The 21,301-nt window shown below is 46.5% G+C and overlaps 1 protein-coding gene across 4 annotated transcripts in view; it reads right to left on the bottom strand.

Moving 5' to 3' along the window:
- RBBP8 (RB binding protein 8, endonuclease) overlaps nt 1–20,171 on the bottom strand; it is a 278,475-nt gene extending 258,304 nt beyond the window's left edge. The window contains exons 1-2 of one of the 4 annotated variants that reach the window (XM_030213485.1): nt 20,062–20,171; nt 19,859–19,954 (exon numbers count right to left, since the gene is read on the bottom strand). The gene's annotated coding sequence lies outside the window, so the exon portion shown is untranslated. The remainder of the gene's footprint in view (nt 1–19,858; nt 19,955–20,061) is intronic. The other 3 variants (XM_030213463.1, XM_030213470.1, XM_030213478.1) reach the window with 3 other exon arrangements.
- Between the last annotated feature and the right edge of the window lie 1,130 nt (nt 20,172–21,301).

Here is a 21,301-nt window from a genome sequence, read left to right as displayed (position 1 = left end):
GGGTGGGAGGGGGTTAGTGACCACTGGGGGAGTAAAGGGAGGTCATCCTCGATTCTCTCCGGTGGTCATCTGGTCAGTTTGGGCACTGTTTTGTGGCTTGGTCGTAAGAAAAACAGGACCAGGTAAAGTCATCCAAGTGCTCGTCAGGGACGCCCTTTTTTTCCATTATGGGTCGAGGACGGCCATGTGTTAGGCACGCCCAAGTCCCGCCTTCTCTACGCTTCCGACACGTCCCCATGAACTTTGGTCATCCCCGCGACAGAAAGCAGTTGGGGACGCCCAAAATTGGCTTTCGATTATGCCAATTTGGGCGACCCTGTGAGAAGGACGCCCATCTTCAGATTTGTGTCGAAAGATGGGCATCCTTCTCTTTCGAAAATAAGCCTGTAAGCGTTCATTTCAGTCATCTAATGGACAGAGAGTAGAGCAGTGCAAACACAACAACAGAAGCCCCAGGTTGAAATCATCCCTGTTTGGGACTTGGACATAACACTGAATTTTGGTCATAAATCTTCCCATCTCAGAGAAGGCAGGTAAACCCATCTGATTTGGGATTTTAGGTTGACCCCGCTTTCCAGCACATACTATGTTATTAGAATTGGTATCGTATGCACAAGGTTCATTAGCTCTTTTTGAACATGTAGAGTTGCTTTGCAGATGTCAACATCTGGAATAAGGCAAAGGAAATGTATGGAGCATAGACAGTGAAGAAAGCTAAAAACATCTGCCCACATCTCACTTACTACTTGACTTCATTTAAATATATTCTGAAATATTAACATGTCTCTTTTCTCCCATCAAAGAAAGTGTCCTGTGCCATCGGAGGAACAAAAACACTTGAAAACGACACCTCTGTTAGACAGAATATACAATACCAACATCTACTACTCTCTGAAAATACAGCTATGTATTGTCCTGTGGAAAATATAGTTCAAACAGAACAACGTGAAATATAATTAACGTGTAAGAACTCAGCATGTCACCAAAGTCTACCCCAGGAAGGAATAAGGCACGATGAACAGCAGTAATGGAAGACCGACCTGTACTGAAAACAAAATAAATAATCCCTCCCCCATGTATTTACTTTAACTTCTACATAGTGTAACAATTCTGCTTAGATGTCTTTCCCTTGCTCTCCTTTACGAATAATTCAATATGGATCTGCATAAATGTAGGTGCCAAGAACACATGTAAATGTCAATATTCTAGTCATTTATATACACAGTTGCTTAGGCGGCACTCCAGTAATTGGGAAATAAGGCCAGACTTCTATGATCTTTGCCCCAATTATGGTTAGACAGATGTGGATGGGCTTCAACAGCAACTGCAGTAGTGAAGGAGTAAGAATAATGCCAGGCAGACTTCTACAGTCTATGTCCTGAAAATGGCAAGGACAGATCAAGATCAAGTATGCATATGTTATATCGAATCATAGCATATACTATGAGTTTATCATGTTGGGCAGACTGGATGGACCGTGCAGGTCTTTATCTGCCGTTGTTTACTATAACATATGTGAACACATGTGCTTACCATAAATAATCTACCTACACACTATTCTGTAATCAGACAAAAATCTTCAATAGTGTGTACTTTGCAGGTGGGCGCTCATATATGAGGCATATTTTCAAAGCACTTAGCCTTCCAAAATTCCATAGGTTTCTATGGTACTTGGAAGGCTAAGTGCTTTGAAAATATGACCCATCGTCAGAGTTTGAGTTTAGCATGGGCAGTGTACAACTTATAGAACACAATAAGATACGTGCATACTTCCCCAGCTGAGGTGTGAGAATTTACACCAGCTTTATGGCTAGTAAGTTCTCAGGGCTACACCCACTAGTATTCCATCAAGAACAGTAGTGCTACTATCCCTTATAGAATAGGCTCCAAATAGGTGCCTTCTAATTGCCACTTTATTGAATTACATTAACCCCTGGATTCTATACAGCGCAACCGAATCTGTGCGCACAAATCTGGTCATACTCTGGATTTGCGAATGCAATTTAAATTATTTAACAAGCCAATCAGCACTGATAATTGCCACTTAAGCAATTATTGACACTATAAGCGGCATCACTTAGATTTTACACGCACAACTTGAAGGTAAAATTATGTATAATCATACCTGATAATTTTCTTTCCATTAATCATAGCTGATCAATCCATAGACTGGTGGGTTGTGTCCATCTACCAGCAGGTGGAGATAGAGAGCAAACTTTTGCCTCCCTATATGTGGTCATGTGCTGCCGGAAACTCCTCAGTATGTCGATATCAAAGCTCCATCCGCAGGACTCAGCACTTAGAGAATTACACCCACAAAGGGACACTCTGCCCAGCTCACCACCGCCGAAACGGGGGAGGGGAATTAACCCAGCTCATCCCCACACAAGTGGGGGAGGGGAATCCGTCCAGCTCATCCCCGCGGAGCGGGGGAGGGACACCACACCCGCCGATGCGGGGGGATCTGGCTTATCCTGCAACCGCAACCGCGGGAGGAGCTGACTGACCCTAACACCGCCGAAGCGGGAGGGGTACAAAGCTGCCCTACAGCCGCACGAAGCGGGAGGGAGTGCCGGCAGAATTTTAAGTCTCAATCCAGCCCCGTAAAACGGAGGGGAGAGGAATGCAGCAGCTCACTGTAACACAAACTCGTCTTAACTCTTGAAGAATCCAAGTGAAAAAACTTGAACACGAAGTCTTTCTGAAGTAACTGAAGACTAAACTTGAACCTGAAATGCAACCAGAATAAAAACAGTACAGATATCTGGGAGGGGCTATGGATTGATCAGCTATGATTAATGGAAAGAAAATTATCAGGTATGATTATACATAATTTTACCTTCCATATCATCAAGCTGATCAATCCATAGACTGGTGGGATGTGCCGAAGCAGTACTCACCCAGGGCGGGACATTGAAATCCCTGACCTCAACACTGAAGCTCCAAACCGGGCCTCCGCCCGTGCAGCCACAGTCAAACGGTAATGCTTGGAGAATGTATGAGCCGAAGCCCAAGTTGCCGCCTTGCATATCTCTTCCAAGGAGACGGATCCGGCCTCTGCCATCGAGGCCGCCTGAGCTCTCGTGGAGTGAGCCTTCAGCTGGATAGGCGGCACCTTCCCCGCGGCCACATAAGCCGCTGCAATGGCTTCCTTGACCCATCTTGCCACTGTAGGCTTAGCAGCCTGCAGACCCTTACGAGGACCTGCAAACAGGACAAACAGATGATCCGATTTCCGGAAATCATTGGTCACTTCCAAGTATCTGATGATGACTCGTCTCACATCCAGATATTTAAGAGCAGAGTACTCCTCTGGGTAGTCCTCCCTACGAAAGGAAGGGAGACAGAGCTGCTGATTCACATGGAAGCGAGAAACAATCTTGGGCAGGAAGGAAGGCACTGTGCGAATAGTCACTCCTGCCTCAGTGAACTGCAGAAAAGGCTCTCGACATGAGAGCGCCTGGAGCTCGGAAACTCTTCTGGCTGAAGTGATAGCCACCAAAAAAGACTGCTTTCAACGTCAGGTCTTTCAGAGATGCCCTCGACAAGGGTTCAAAAGGCGGCTTCTGCAATGCTCTTAGTACCAGGTTGAGATTCCACGCAGGCACCACTGAGTGCAGAGGAGGGCGCAGGTGATTAACTCCCTTGAGAAAGCGCACCACATCTGGCTGCGAAGCCAGGGAAGCACCCTTCAGGCGGCCCCTGAAGCAAGCCAGAGCCGCTACCTGGACTTTAAGGGAACTGAGCGACAGGCCTTTCTCCAGACCTTCTTGCAGAAACGCCAACACTGAAGAAATTGTAGCAGTGAAGGGAGAAAGTGAGCCTGCTTCACACCACGCTGCAAAGATACGCCAAACCCTGGCGTAAGCAGTAGAAGTAGAGCGCTTCCTCGCTCTCAGCATAGTGGCGATGACCTTGTCTGAGAAGCCCTTCTTCCTCAGACGCTGCCGCTCAATAGCCAGGCCGTAAGACCAAAGGGGGAGGGATCCTCCATCACCACGGGACCCTGATGTAACAGGCCCTGCTCCACTGGCAGCCGCAGAGGATCGTCGACTGAGAGCCTGATCAAGTCCGCATACCAGGGACGCCTGGGCCAATCCGGACCCACCAGGATTACCCTGCCGGGATGCTTTGCCACCCGGTCTAGCACCCTGCCCAACATGGGCCAGGGCGGGAACACATAGAGAAGCTCTTGTGTCGGCCACTGTTGGAGAAGAGCATCTACTCCCAGGGATCGAGGGTCCCGTCCTCTGCTGAAAAAGCGCGGCACTTGGCAATTGGCCGATGACGCCATCAGATCTAGGCTCGGCTGGCCCCAGCGCTTCGTGATGTCCAAGAACGCCTGAGCAGATAGCTGCCACTCTCCGGGCTCCAAGGTATGGCGACTGAGAAAGTCCGCCTTGACATTCATGACTCCGGCAATGTGGGCCGCTGAAAGCTGCTCCAGGTTCGCTTCCGCCCACTGGCAAAGATTCATAGCCTCCTTGGCTAGAGGGGCGCTCTTGGTACCTCCCTGGCGGTTGACATAGGCCACAGCCGTGGCATTGTCCGACAGGACCCGTACAGGCTTCAACACCAGTACCGGGATGAACTCCAAAAGCGCCAACCGAATGGCTCTGAGTTCCAGGAGGTTGATAGACCACTTTGCCTCTGCAGGAGACCAGAGCCCCTGCGCTGTCCTTTCCAAGCAGTGGGCTCCCCAGCCCGACAACGAGGCGTCCGTCGTGACGACAATCCACTCTGGGGTCACCAGAGGCATTCCCGCAGACAACTTGTCTGTCTGCATCCACCAGCTCAGCGCCTTGCGCACTGCTGGGTCCAAGGGAAGGCGCACAGCATAATCCTCCGACATCGGAGTCCAGCGCTGCAGCAAAGAGTGTTGAAGTGGTCTCATATGAGCCCTGGCCCAGGGCACAACTTCCATCGTGGCCGTCATAGAGCCCAACAGCTGCACATAGTCCCAAGCCCGAAGGGGAGAGGCTACTAGGAACTGGTCCACCTGAGCCTGAAGTTTGACAATCCGATTGTCTGGCAGGAACACTCTGCCCACTTGGGTGTCGAATCAAACTCCCAGGTACTCCAGGGACTGAGTCGGGCGCAGCTGGCTTTTCTCCCAGTTGATGATCCATCCCAGGGAGCTCAAAAGAGCAACTACCCGGTCCACAGCTTTGCCGCACTCTGCATAAGAGGGGGCTCGGATCAACCAGTCGTCCAGATAAGGATGGACTTGTACCCCTTCCTTTCGTAGGAAGGCCGCGATGACAACCATTACTTTGGAAAAGGTCCGCGGAGCAGTAGCCAACCCGAAAGGGAGGGCTCTGAACTGGAAGTGTCGTCCCAGGACTGCAAAACGCAGAAAGTGTTGATGAGGAGGCCAGATGGGAATATGCAGGTACGCTTCCTTGATGTCCAAGGATGCCAGGAACTCTCCTGCCTTCACTGCCGCTATAACAGAGCGGAGAGTCTCCATGCGAAAGTGCCGCACTTTCAAGGCCCGATTGACCCCTTTGAGGTCGAGGATAGGCCGGACAGAACCTCCTTTCTTTGGTACCACAAAGTAAATGGAGTAACGTCCCTTGCCAAGCTGACTTTCTGGCACCGGAACGACCGCGCCCAGGCGGATCAGATTGTCCAAGGTCTGCTGCACTGCCACAGCTTTGACCGGAGACTTGCAGGGAGAGAGTACAAACCCGTCTTTTAAGGGTCGGCAGAACTCTAGTTTGTAGCCGTCTCTGATGACTTCCAGCACCCACGCGTCTGAAGTTATTGTGGTCCACTCGCCCAGAAACGAGGACAGCCGTCCTCCAATCTGCACTGGGGCGTGGACCAAGGCCCCGTCATTGGGTACGAGACCCTGGGGGAGGACCGGAGGAAGCACCTCCGAGACGGCGGTCTCTGCGAAAGGAATGCTGCTTGGGGGAGAAATTCCTCTTGAAGGAAGAGGGGGCAGAGGAACCCGACTTGCCCGGGTGGTACCGACGGGCTTCCTGCAACCGTCCTCTGGAGGTACCGGGACGAGTACTAGCCCGAGCCCTGACCTCTGGTAATTTCTTGCCCTTAGACGTGCCGAGATCGGTCACGATTTTGTCCAGCTCGACCCCAAAGAGCAGCTTGCCTTTAAAAGGCAATCTAGCCAGGCGGGATTTAGAGGCGTGGTCAGCAGACCATGTTTCAGCCAAAGCCACCGCCGCGCAGAGATTGTCTGAGCCATGCCTTTAGCTGAGGCCCTCAAGACATCATACAGCAAGTCTGCCAAATAGGCTCAGCCCGATTCCAGGGCCGGCCAATCAGCCCTCAAGGAATGATCCGAGGGGGAAGCCCGCTGCACCATAGTCAGGCACGCCCTGGCCACATAGGAGCCGCAAACTGAGGCCTGCAAACTTAAAGCAGCCGCCTCAAAGGACGACCTTAAGGCCGCCTCCAATCTTCTGTCTTGGGCGTCCTTTAGGGCCGTGCCACCTTCCACCGGCAACGCCGTTTTCTTAGTCACCGCAGTGATTAAAGAATCCACGGTAGGCCACAGATAGGCCTCACGTTCACTCACAGCCAAAGGATAGAGGCGGGACATAGCCCTAGCCACTTTAAGGCTCGCTTCTGGGACATCCCATTGAGCCGAAATTAGGGTGTGCATGGCATCATGCACGTGGAAGGTTCTAGGCGGGCGCTTCGTCCCCAGCATAATGGCAGAGCCAACAGGGGCTGAGGGAGAGACGTCCTCCGGAGAGGAAATCTTCAAAGTGTCCATGGCCTGTAACAACAGGTTGGGCAAATCCTCTGGGCTAAAAAGCCGCGCTGCAGAGGGGTCATCCGCTCCATCCGAGCGGGGATCCGTCTCCTCCAAGGAATCCGCAAAGGACCGTTGGGAGATCTCAGACACGCTGCCCTCATCTACATCGGAGGAGACAAATTCCTCCAAGGCCTGGGAATCAACCCGAGGGCGTTTACCTCTGGGAACCTCAACCTCTTTACCAGACGAGGGAGCAGGGGCAGCGTTTTGCATGAGGAAAGCCTGATGCAGCAGCAAAACAAACTCGGGGGAGAAACCCCCCAGACTGTGCACTTCCGCAGCCTGGGCAACAGCCCTAGACGCACCCTCAACCGGCGCTCGCAAAAGCGGGGGAGAGACATGCTGCGCATCCAAAATGGCGTCCGGCGCGACACTCCGCGAAGGAGCCGCGCGGGAAGAACGGCGCTTAACTTTAGCCGCTTTTGTGCCGTCGCCCAAATTAAGGGCGTTCATGGCATTAATGTCTCCAACCTCAAGGGCGGCCCACGAAGAAGCCGTCCGAGCCGCGTGGCCGGCCAAGATGGCGGAGGCGAGGAGCGGGGGATGGGCGTTTATGGCGGGAAAAACCGCCACGCCGGAGGAAGGACCGGGACATTCATCGGTCACGAAACTGTCACCCAACAAGGGCGAATCAGGCTGTAAGACCCCCGCTTCCTCTCTAGAAGCGCTCAAGCGATCCGGGGAGCGACCCTTTGCGCCCTCGCCCTCCGACGCCATATGCCACGAGGAGAAGAATCGGGGAACCCCCTGCCCGCTATAAAAAGGTAAAAATTACCTGCTGTCCGCTCCGAGCTGTAACGAACTGGTGTCCCAGTGAGTAGCTGCAATGAACGTTTAAATAAACGTCGAAATAAACGCCTTTAAGGACGTTTAAAATTTTTTTTTTTTTTTTAACGGAGCCAGCGGGAGGGGGGAGAAAAGGAGGGACCTGGCACCACCAGGTTTGCACTTGCTCAAAAGAGCCCTCAACCCCAGGCACTCAACAAAACCTAAAAATTAGGCTTGGATGCCTAGCCAGAGCTGCTGCTGTGTGTGACCACCACCTGCTGAGATAGAGAACATACTGAGGAGTTTCCGGCAGCACATGACCACATATAGGGAGGCAAAAGTTTGCTCTCTATCTCCACCTGCTGGTAGATAGACACAACCCACCAGTCTATGGATTGATCAGCTTGATGATATGGAAAGATGTATTCTGTAAAGCGGTGTGTATAAATTCTAATGTGTACTGACAAAAACATGGCATGGCTATGGGAGTGGAACGGGCAGGCCACTGGAGTTTCAAAAATCTACACGCAGGGTTGTAAAATACACCTGCTCCACACCTAGCTTAGGTGCCGGTATTTATGCCAAGTTTTACTTGGTGTCAATGGACGCTCCTAGAGTTAGGTGCAGGCATGGCCACTAGGCATACTCCTCCAACTGCACCTAAATCTAGGCACAGTTTACAGAATATACCTAGGTGGAAATATTTTCAGCGCCAATTTTTCAGGCGCCATATAGAATCTAATCCTTAATGCCTGCACTCTTTGACAACTGCCATCAGTATTATATACAGAATCCAAATGCAGGAAAGGTAGAGGGGTAGTGGGAAATAGAGCCATAGGAACCAACTTTTCAAAACAACTGTGTGCTAAATACCACAAATGATCCCTTCCCTGGACTCAGCGAAGGCATTTGCTCCTTCAGAGCTCATACCTGTGAATGGAGCTTAATATGCTCCACACAAAAGCTCCATCTCTGCCATACCTACATAAAAATAAATAAAATAAAAAGGGGGGGGGGGGGGGGGGGGGTAAAAAAATAATGGTGTCCCTTCCTTAACCTCTATCATTGTTTGCAACAGCTGTTCTGTACAAGGAATCTCCTTACACTAGAATACTTAGGGAACCGTGGCACGCTAAGAGACTTGAAACATCTGAAGAGTGACTGCTGCCCGCATATGAAGGCAGTTTTTTATTAGAAAAATATAATGGAAGGTGCGTTTCATATGTGTGAATTCTGCTATACTAGACATGCTGACCAACACAAAAATTCAGACGACATTTCATGTTGTTGCTCATTGCCTAACAGCAAAATTGGTCATATTGCCAACTAGAAAGGGGCAAGAAAACACTGGTATTATCTGAAATAATCCTCTGAAACAAAGATCACTCTCCTGTAATATCGCCATTCATGGTCAGGATAGCAAACAATGGTATCGCCTCCGTTTCAATGAACAGCATCAAAACACACAAAGCAGCAGCTGTAGCATCTCAGCCTTGAGAAAACTACAAAAATTTTAAACAAGAGGAGCAAGCCTTGCTGGTTTCAGTTTGGTAAGGTCTCAAAATGGGGTTAGTGATGCATATACAGTGACAGTAAGGAGGTTCATAAGAAAAGTCATGCCGAGTTAGACCAAAGTCTTTCAAGCCCAGCATCCTGTCTCCCACAGCGGCCAGTCCGAGTCACAAGGATCTAGCAGATCTCAAGGTGTGCTGGATACGATCTCATCTGGGAGGTACGAGAGGTGTTCCAAGTTTCCCTGAACCATCACTTTCTTGTCTAGTTAGCTTAAGGAATCCTCCCTACAGGTTCAATTCTTTACACTCTGGATTGGCCTTCTTGGAGGAGCAGGTTGAACAAATCTTTCCACCATAGAAATCAATCTTCCATTGGTTTTTCTTGTCTCATCTGCACTGGATACTACTCTTCTCCTTCTCATAGTGTAATGAGATTAACAGAAGTGGCACATTAAGCTGCAATAAGGACCAACGCATTCTTAGCACAGCAAAAAATGGCTCACAGTGGGGTTAACTGAGGCATCTGTGGTAATTTTTGGATGTGCATGTGCTACCCGTACACTAAAAAATAAAAAGTATTTTTCGTGTTGGGGTGTAGAGTTGGTGTGTTCTGCGTTAATTGGTTAGTGAAGGTACATTGCCACATGCTAACTGATTAATGTGTGCTTAGCATGCGAGTCCTTACCCTCAACATAACAGATGGTGGTAGGAGTTCATGCGCTAACAGGAAAATTAGCATGTGACGATTAATAATGAAAATAGAAAAAAAAAAAAAAAGTCAGTCATTTTGCCCCGGTGGTAAAAATGGCCTTAACTCAGGGGACTGACCAGCATAATGATGTGCTAAGATCACTTTTTTTTTACTGCAGTTTGGTAAGACGGCCCCTAAGAGAGTAAAACTGAACAAAACCCAAGCGCTTTTCTTATTGCCTTTTTTTTAGGTCTTCTCTTTTCACTACCTACGCCATATGAAAAGGATTAAAACATTTTTTTTTTTGGTATTGACTTTAGTCAAGCAAACTCACTCTCAAAACCATGCTTCTTTTTTTCAATCAATAAAATATAAAATCTTAAATATAAAAAAAAAATACTAATTTTGACTGAGAAGAGGAAAATATAAACTCAATGCATGTCACATGCTATTTCTTTTGTGTGTGGAAAGTAATTCTTTAACAAGATGCCTATTAACAGTGTTAATTAAGGCAACTACTTTTGTCTATAAAGTACTAGTGCAACGGGCTTAAAACACACACCTTGATCTAAAGGCTACGGCTGTTGTAAATGCTTGTACCTAGATGTCATCAAGAACACGCATAAATCATAGTATTTTATAATACAAGTGCATTACTTATACACTCTGCTGAAGCTCCGCCCATGTGTGTGCTCACTGGCAAAGTATACATACGTACATACATATTGCCATACTGGGACAGACCAAAGGTCCATCGAGCCCAGCATCCTGTTTCCAACACTGGCCAATCCAGGTCACAAATACCCGGCAAGATCCCAAAAATGTACAAAACATTTTATACTGCTTATCCCAGAAATAGTGGATTTTCCCCAAGTCCATTTAATAACGGTCTATGGACTTTTCCTTTTAGGAAGCCACCAAAACCTTTTTTAAAACTCCACTAAGCTAACCGCCTTTACCACATACTCTTGCAACGAATTCCAGAGTTTAATTACATGTTGAGTGAAGAAACATTTTCTCCAATTCGTTTTAAATTTACTACATTGTAGCTTCATCGCATGCCCCCTAGTCCTAGTATTTTTGGAAAGCGTGAACAGACGCTTCACATCTACCCGTTCAATCCACTCATCATTTTGCAGAACTCTATCATATCTCCCCTCAGCCGCCTTTTCTCCAAGCTGAAGAGCCCTAGCCGCTTTAGCCTTTCCTCATAGGGAAGTCGTTCCATCCCTTTGTTATTTTCGTCACCCTTCTCTGCTCCTTTTCTAATTCCACTATATCTTTTTTGAGATGTGGCGACAAGAATTGAACACAATATTCGAGGTGCGGTCACACCATGGAGCGATACAAAGGCATTATAGCATCCTCATTTTTGTTTTCCATTCCTTTCCTAATAATGCCTAACATTCTATTTGCTTTCTTAGCCGCAGCAGCAGCAGCAGCAGCACACTGAGCAGGTTTCAACGGATCATCAACACCTAGATCCCTTTCTTGGTCCGTGACTCCTAACGTGGAACCTTGCATGACATAGCTATAATTTGGGTTCCTCTTTCCCACATGCATCACTTTGCACTCGCTCACATTAAACATCATCTACCATTTAGATGCCCAGTCTCGTAAGGTCCTCTTGTAATTTTTCACAATCCTCCCGCGATTTAACGACTTTGAATAACTTTGTGTCATCAGCAAATTTAATAACCTCACTAGTTACTCCCATCTCTAGGTCATTTATAAATATGTTAAAAAGCAGCGGTCCCAGCACAGACCCCTGGGGAACCCCACTAACTACCCTTCTCCATTGAGAATAATGCCCATTTACCCCTACTCTCTGTTTTCTTTTAACCAGTTTTTAATCCACAATAGAACACTACCGCCTATCCCATGACTCTCCAATTTCCTCTGGAGTCTTTCATGAGGTACTTTGTCAAACGCCTTCTGAAAATCCAGATACACAATATCAACCGGCTCCCCTTTATCCACGTTTGTTCACCCCTTCAAAGAAATGTAGTAGACTGGTGAACCAAGATTTCCCTTCACTAAATCCATGTTGATTTTGTCTCATTAATCCATGCTTTTGAATATGCTCTGTAATTTTGTTCTTATTAATAGTCTCTACCATTTTGCCCGGCACCGACGTCAGACTCACCGGTCTATAACGTATTTGATTTCCTATGTGTACTTACTTCAAAGCTAATATCAAATCCGATCATATTATGATCACTGTTATTAAGCACGTGAACAATGCACGTACTTAAGCTGGTTGATATAAGAGGTCATTTATGCACATACATGGTTATTCATGTATGTAAATGATTAAAGTACTAACATTTATGCGTATTGTTACTGCCTAAAACTAGGTACCACCTTATAGAATTACTCCCATCATGCCCACACAGAAAAAAACCAGGCACTAACATATGCTTTATTTTTTGTTCTCTAAATGGCTTTGGTATTTGAAAAATATGAAACGTTACAGTGAAGGGAAGTATCTCTTGCCTATATACACTCTCCTTTCCACAACAATGTCACAAAGAATTACAGACACCTCTTTTAAACTTTGCAGATTCAAAAATGATCCAAAACGTTACTATGGTGAAAGAATACTATAGTAATCATTTATATCTGGGGTAGGGGAGGTAATATCACAATGTTGCCCCACACATTAGAAATAAACAGAGGAACCTGGGATGGGAGTATGTACTACAATGGCTGATCCTTGGATGCTGCTTTTCCCCCCCCTAATATATCATGTTATAGGAGATGTTGAGCAGTTTAAAAACATATGAACATCTTTTGAAAATCTGATACATCCAGTTTAATGGCAACTTTTTTTTTTTTTTTTTACAGTAGGGCACTGTTGACTGCAATTGAGATAGCAGACAATCTAATCTAATAAAACGCACCCTCAACGTTCTGAGGACAACGTTCTGAAGCCATCTGACGTCACTCCCAGGCTGAAGGGTTCGTGGATTCATGGTGTGAAGCCTTCAAACCAGCCAGCCGTCTCTGCCCCGCCCTCGCGTCAAACGTCATGACGTCGAGGGCGGAAAAAAAAAAAACAATTCCGGCAGCGTAGCGTCAGGGAAGGAGGTGGCGCTCCCGACGTCGCTAGCCTTCCCTTCGCTGTGTTCCGCCTTCTTCTGACGTCAAGGATGACGTCAGAAGAAAGCGAAACACAGCGAAGGGAAGGCTAGACGTCGGGAACGCCGCCTCCTTCCCTGACGCATCATTGCTGGAACCGCCACGGAGGTAAATTTAAAAAGAAAAAAAAAAAGAAGTTGGGGGGAGAGAAGAGGGTGGCCAGTAAAGTAGAACAATGGGAGCGGGAGGGCAGGGGAGAAACGACAGCATTGATGCGAAGGGGGGGGGGGGGCATGGATGCGAAGGGGGGGGGGAGAAGAGGGCGTGGCCAGGCTGGGACATGGGAGAGAGAGGAGCATGGATGCGAGGGGGGGTCATGGAAGGGAGAGAGGGGACTTGCTGGAAAAGGATGAATGGAGGCGGCAGGGGACAGAGGAGCATGGATGGGCATGGATTGGGAGGGCAGGGCTCAGGGAGAGAGGAGAATTGCTGGAAAGGGATGAATGGAGGGGGCAGGGGACAGAGGAGCATGGATGGGCATGGATTGGGAGGGCAGGGCTCAAGGAGAGAGGGGAATTGCTGGATAGGGATGAATGGAGGGGACAGATGGGCATGGATGGATATGGATTGCAGGGCAGGGCTCAGGGAGAGAGGGGAATTGCTGGATAGGGATGAATGGAGGGGCCAGGTGACAGAGGAGCATGGATGGGCATGGATTGGGAGGGCAGGGCTCAGGGAGAGAGGGGAATTGCTGGATAGGGATGAATGGAGGGGCCAGATGGGCATGGATGGATATGGATTGCAGGGCAGGGCTCAGGGAGAGAGGGGAATTGCTGGATAGGGATGAATGGAGGGGACAGGTGACAGAGGAGCATGGATGGGCATGGATTGGGAGGGCAGGGCTCAGGGAGAGAGGGGAATTGCTGGAAAAGGATGAATGGAGGGGGCAGGGGACAGATGGGCATGGATTGGGAGGGCAGGGCTCACACTCTCTCTCTCATATACAATGTCTTTCTGACTCTCACTCTCACACTCTGTCTCACACTGTATCACATTCACTCTCTATGTGCCACACAGTCACTCACACACTCGCTTGGTCTCATACACTCACTCTCACAGAGAATCTGTGTCTCACTCACACTCTCTCTCTCGCCCACACACACACACACTCTCTCTCACACTATGTCTCACATACACACTTGCACACACTCTCATTCTCACACACACACTCTCTCACAAACACACTCACACCCAGACTCACTCTCTCTCTCACACACACACATTCACACTTTCACTCTGACTCTCAAACAGTCACTCTCACATACACTCTCCCAAACATACACACTCCGAGGAAAACCTTGCTAGCGCCCGTTTAATTTGTGTCAGAAACGGGCCTTTTTTACTAGTATACAATAAGTGAGCTCAATAACAGTCAGCTATGAGGAAGCTAATGCTACTGTAAAGTAGCAGCAGAAAGGAATAAGAATAGGGGCTTTCCTTGTTCCCAGTATCAGCCAAGTGTAATGGAGGTATTGAACACCATGTAACAAGAACAGGGCTGTTGACTTCATCAGGATCACCAACTATATTCCCAACTCGCTTGTAATATTCCATTTAAGCTGTATGTTTGAAAACAGGATTAAAGAAATCTGTTCTGTCAAATACCTGCCTTTTCCAACTCAGGATATTTTCATTTTGCCCAATCAAAAACATGAGCTGGGGCTGCAGATGCAGCTGAAAGCTTATCTGTAGGCTCATTGCATATAACAGAATTATATGTAAGCCACATTGAGCCTGCAAATAGGTGGGAAAATGTGGGATACAAATGTAACAAATAAATAAATATCCAGGACTTGCTGAAGAGCTCCTGATGCCCTAGATGAATTTGTATTGGATGAATTAAAACAATACTAGTTGAACTGGAAAAGCATGTGGTTCGTGTCAGCAAACAGAAGTAAACAGACACACCTATATTAAACACCGTGGGGGGGGGGGGGGGGGGGGCTGCAATTGGGAAATTGTTGACGAGTTGAATATATTCAAGAGAATTTCTACATATTTCAGTCTCAATGCCAAAGTAATCCTTGAATTGCCATGATCACCTGTCTGCTGAAATACTTATCTGAACATCTCTCTGAAACTGAACCAGAATTTATTAAGAGTAGCATTTGTTGGGCTCTGGTATTCTGCATATCTTCCTTTGGGCTGATACTTATGGTGCTCCCTTGCTTGTGCAATATTCATTGTGCTTTTCTCAACTTAAAAAATGTCTCTGGCTTTGCTCTATATCTATAACTGAGTGAAATGACATTTACCAGGAGCTCAAAGGTTGAGATAAAAAAGTAGGAACATGGCAGGAATCAATTCTTGTGCCTCCTGTTACCAGCTAAAACAGCAGTCCACAGCTTTATTTATTCATTCAACACTTTGTATACTGCTTTAACTAGTAGGCAGGGCAAAACAGTGTATATACTAATCCAAATTCTTTACTTTTTTCCTTTTCAAATATGCTTTTAGATGGCTTTCAGTACATACTAGGACCCCATTAAATACTACTTTATATTCTGCTGTGGTTACTCAATAACAAAAAGCTTACTTTCTCTTTTAAGAAGGGTTGAAAGTCCAGATCCAAGCAAGACTGGATTAGCCCTTCGGTGGGCCTCCCACTGCAATAGAAATACATTTTAAATCTATGTGCGTCTGCCTACAGTAGAAAACAGTCAAGAGGGGCAGAGGAGGAAGCACAGTTCACAGACTCCTCCTGTAGACTGGAAACCAATGCACAGGAGGTGGGAAATATAGACAGACTGCTATGTTTGTGCAGCGCTGCGTATGCCTTGTAGCGCTATAGAAATGCTAAATAGTAGTAGTAGTAGTAGGTTCCCCCCTCTTACCCACTCAGTCAGCAGCTGATTTACCAGGACAAAATTATTTCTTGGAAGCTATTTAATTAATACATCTGAGCATGCCCCTCAAAAATATTTGTACCCTAGGCACATGCTAGTTTGCCTAGCCTTGATCCGGGCTTGTAAAAATTCAGTCACCAAAGCCCCAAAACATGCCAGGTTTTTAGGATCTCTCAAGTGAATATGCATGACAATACACTAAAATATTCTGCCCAGTGTGTAGCGGCGGCCAAAAAGGCAAATAGAACGCTAGGAATTATTAGGAAAGGGATAGAAAATAAGACAAAGAATATTACAATGCCTCTGTATCGCTCCGTGGTGCGACTACACCTTCAGTACTGTGTACAATTCCGGTCATCATCTTAAAAGGATATAGCAGAATTATAAAAGGTTCATAGAAGGGCAACCAAAATGATTAAGGGGATAACTCTTCTCGTATGAGGAAAGGCTTAAGAAGTTATGACCCTTCAGCTTGAAAAAGACGGCTGAGAGGGGATATGATAGAGGTCTACAAAATACTACGTGGTGTAGAACAGATAAACGTAAATCAATTATTTACTCTTGCAAAAAATACAAAGACTAGGGGACACTCAAAGTTTCATGGTACTACTTTTAAAACAAACAAGAGGAAATATTTTTTCACTCAATGAATAATTAAGCTCTGGAACTCATTGCCATAGGATGTGGTATCGGCGGTTAGCATATCTGGGTTTAAAAAAAGGTTTGGACAAGTTCCTGGAGGAAAAAAGTCCACAGTATGCTATTGAGATACTACTACTACTACTATTTAACATTTCTAGAGCGCTACAAAGTGTACGCAGCGCTGTACAAACACAGAAGAAAGACAGTCCCTGCTCAAAGAGCTTGCAATCTAATAGATATGTGGAAAGCCACTGCTTTTCCCTGGGATCGGTAGCATGAATCTTGCTACTATTTGGGATACTGTCAGGTACTTGTGACCTGGACTGAGCACTGTTGGAAGCAGGATACTGACCCAGTATGGCTATTCTTATGTTTTTATGAGATTTGTATACAATGGGAGTAGTGGGCATGCAAATCGTTCTCATGCATATTCATTAGGAATATCCTCAAAACCTGGTTTGTTTGTGGCCCTTGAGGCCTGAACTTGGACAAGCCTGCCTTCAACCTACCATGGATCCAGGTCCTCTTACATTCTGCAGTTCTCCAAAACTTGGTTTTTGACCTGATCGCTCCATACGCATACAGCTGGTGTGAAAGGTTTTCTTAATTTTTATGTTAATAGGGAAAATGCTTTGTACATAAGGCTTTAAAACAAACACTATTGCAAAAACAGGAAAGTGCTATGCATCAATAACATATCTCAGAAAATGGAGCGAGTTGAACTCAGTGAAGGAAGACCTAATGTATCATTAGGACAGGCTGGGAGAGCATTAGTTATGAACTGATCCCAAAGCTTGACCTGTATGAAGTTTCGTGTATGATCACCACTGGTTCTCAACCTAGCCTAAAAGGGCACACCTAGCCTGTCATGTTTTCAGGATATCCACAATGAAATATGCACAAGCGAGATCTACACCACTGATTCTCAACTTAGCCTGTAGTATTTTCAGGATATCCACAATGAAACATGCATGAGAGAGATCTGCATGCAAATCTCTCCATGCATTTTCATTAAGGATATCTTGAAAACCCGACTGGCTAAGTGCGCCCCGAGGACTGGATTAAGAACCACTGCCCTACACGCATCTGGACATTTGACTACATAGTGTACGTATGTTTTCAACACCCAAGGCTACATTTACTCCAAAATTCTCCTTCTTCATGAAAATGTTTGCTAACTAGGTTCCCAATCTACAATGTTTCAGTGAAACTGCGACACAAGCAAACATTCCACTCAGCTACACATCAGGAGTTTATTTGCCAGGAAAGTCTGAAGTAGCAGAGCAAGTTTAGTCAAGCCAAGTTTTTCTGGTAAATAAAGTCCTCCAATGTGACCATGCGAAAGATTTGAATAGCTTCTACCAATTAAGCCAAGTACCTCAGCAGGATACAAAGATGCTTTTTAATATGCAGCTAAATCTACTGTTAGGACTGAGGGGCATTTTCGAAAGGGACGTCCAAGTTTTGATGAGGACGTCCCCGCAAAACGTCCCCATCCAGGGGCGGGGAAACCCGTATTTTCGAAACAAGATGGATGTCCATCTTTCATTTCGATAATACAGTCAGGGACGTTCACATCCTTAAATTTGGTCGTCCCTAGATTTGGTCGTTTCTGATTTTCAGCAATAATCGAAACCAAGGAAGTCCATGTTAGAAACAACCAAATGCAAGCCATTTGGTTGTGGTAGGAGCCAGCATTTGTAGTGCTCTGGTCCCCCTGACATGCCAGGACACCAACCAGGCACCCTAGGGGGCACTGCAGTGGACTTCAGAAAAAGCTCCCAGGAACATAGCTCCCTTACCTTGTGTGTTGAGCCCCCCAAAACCCACTACCCACAACTGTACATCACTACCAAAGTCCTTATGGGTGAAGGGGGGGCACCTAGATGTGGGTACAGTGGGTTTGTGGTGGTGGGTTTTGGAGGGCTCGCTGTTTCCACCACAAACGTAACAGGTAGGGGGATGGGCCTGGGTCTGCATGCCTGAAGTGCACTGCACCCACTAAAACTGCTCCAGGGACCTGCAAACTGCTGTCATGGACCTGAGTATGACATCTAAGGCTGGCACAAAATATTTGTAAAGATATTTTTTGAGGGTGGGAGGGGGTTAGTGACCACTGGGGGGAGTAAGGGGAGGTCATCCCCGATTCTCTCCAGTGGTCATCTGGTTATTTCGGGCACCTTTTTGTGCCTTGGTCGTAAGAAAAACACAACCAGGTAAAGTTGTCCAAGTGTTTGTCAGGGATGTCCTTGTTTCTCTCGATTATGGGTCGAGGACGTCCAAGTGTTAGGCACGCCCAAGTCCTGCCTTCGCTATGCCTCCGATTCGCCCCCTTGAACTTTGGCCGTCCCTGCGACGGAAAGCAGTTTGAAACGTCCAAAATCAGCTTTTGATTATACCGATTTGGACGACCCTGGGAGAAGGACATCCATCTTCCGAAAATGAGCCCATAAGTCAACCTGGGTGCTACTCGATTGATTCTTATCAGAGCCCTAAGCAAGCTTTGCATGACGTATAAAAAGGATGAATGTGGCCCAGACAACTGATAGCAGCAGTCATGGCAAAATTAAAAGATGCACATTTTCTATTCCAGAAAACCTAAAATTCTAAGAAATAAAATGCATTGCAACAAAACAGGAAAGAAGACATAGGAATAAGACCAAAGAGGAAATAACAGAAGAACCAGTGTATGCGCTGCAGCTGAAAACTGCATGTTTTAAAAGCTTTGCAAAGATACAAAATAATTCATTATTAGTCAAGCTAAGGGACAGATTCAATGTCTCCCCGTTTACACTTTTCCAGCCACTCAGATAGCGATGCACTCTAGACTACCATTAGACCTGCACAACACAATCAGCTGGGACCATCATGCCTTTGACAACACTGTATTCAACAAGAGAGCTAGTCTACCAAAATGGAAAACTAAAAAAGTCGTCTTGGGGGGAGGGAGGGCAGAAGAGATGGCTAGGACTGTATATTTAAGTTTAATGCAAGATGCTGATTTTCTTAAGTCAAAGATTTTTTCCAGACTTTAACAGGCATGACAAAACCTGCCTTCATTCCTTTCTCTTTCAGCTCAGCATGCACAATGCTGCTGGGCTTCCATCCTTAAGCAGTTGCCAAGATTTGGTGACTTTGCTTTACTGAGCTTTCTTGCCCCTCACTGCTCTTTTCTTCTGGCTATAACACTGTCCCTGCTCCCAGTCAGACTTTTTTCCCATGTCTTCTCACTCCCCATCTTAAAAGGGTATCCCTGGTATAACAGAAACAAATTGCTTGTTTTGTGTGAATAATGCTTTAATTCAGTATTTACTTTAAAAGAAATAAAGCAACTGCTCTGCATTGGTGAAAAAAAAACATGCACCTACATTCCAGATAAGAGGGCAAAAAAAAATCAATCCATTAACCAAAGGAGTACACGCTTGTCAAAATTTTAACTGCTATAAATGAGGTAAGGGGGCCTCCTCACCTGGACGTTTTGGAATACCCTGCATGCACATTCAGGTACTACTCCCAAACAAACAACCGCTGAAGAATTTCACATCAGTTTCTGAATGGAGATGAGCTGTATAAAAGCAAGCAAGAGGGGAGAAAGTTAGTAAGAAAAAAAACTCACCCTTTCACTTCAGATTTTCAAAATTTTGCTCTTGGTCAGGGATATTGAATATTTACTGTTAACTCTCCACCAATTATGAGAAAGGAAGCCACCTTTGGCCATGGGAGAGAACGCTGCAGCTGCTGTTAAGCAGAGGAACATGCAGTGTGTACTGGATAACCTAATATGTCTTTCATTTAACTGGCTGGGCAGGTTCTTGCATTCTGAGGAACACAGAATCATAACAGACTAGTTCAACCGGTTTCTCAGTCATCTAGAAACCTGTACAACCAGTCTGCATCAAAGGCTGGCCCAACATGCTGAAGCTCAGCTCAGAGCCGTTTCCTGCACACTGAATGATTTACACCTCTGTCAACTCCCAACAAACAACGGGTATAGAATGTTGTAGCCTCTAGCAAAATATTTACCGGCGAGGGGGAAGGGGGGGGACTGGTATAGATCAGTGGCAGGTACCGCCAGATCCTACTGATGCAAACTCTCTCAAATCGCTTGTCCCTCGGGTTTGCTTCATAAAGAAAAGTAATACAATATTTAAGTAAATGAAACAATCTAATGACTTGGAAAATCTTTCCCGCCTCTTCCCCCCCACTCCTCCCCCGAGTCTTGTGTTAACTTCCAAACAACAGCAGTGGCAATTTGCAGCCTGTCACCATCCCTTCCTAACTTCGTTTCCCTAAAGTTTCTGAGTAAAGTCTGTAAAAACGGGTTAATGCTGAGTATGTATACAAAGATACCAAGTCACACACATTCGGCTTCTCTCACGCGCATTGGGGGACCAGTATCCCTTTCCCCGTGGTCTACTACTATCTATCCCTATCTCTCCCCCTCTCCTCTCTGTCCGTGATCCGGCACCTCTCTCCCCTCCCCCGCCGTCAAACTTATACCAAGGGTTGCCTAATATGCCTACCAACAATCCCACAGCTTTCCTTCTCGGCTGCCCCGAGAGAGCTCCTATAAAACAACTTCTCTCTGTCCCCGAGGCATCAATCATCATCCCGCCTCGCCGGTCAGGAAGTTTTACGTCAGAGGAGGGCGGTACGCCGGAAAAGGCAAGTTGTGTTGTGTGGCCTGTCTGCGCGCGGCCAGCGGGAGATAGCCAAGACAACAGGCTCAGAGCTGGTGCTGCACGGGAATGGGGTTTGTGCGCGTGAGAATGTACGAACTTCAACTTCTAAGACAGCCTGCTTACAGTAATTCAGCGCTGCTACACTTACTCTCTGCCTGGGTGTTGCCAGATGGCGAAACATTTTCCAGCCCAATATTAATATAAATATGAATACGGTAAATATGAATATT

This window comes from Microcaecilia unicolor, chromosome 1, assembly GCF_901765095.1.
Source record: "Microcaecilia unicolor chromosome 1, aMicUni1.1, whole genome shotgun sequence".
NCBI classification, from domain to species: domain Eukaryota; kingdom Metazoa; phylum Chordata; class Amphibia; order Gymnophiona; family Siphonopidae; genus Microcaecilia; species Microcaecilia unicolor.
The sequence above is the reverse complement of the archived record's forward strand: the minus strand, read 5'-3'. Positions and strand labels throughout refer to the sequence as shown.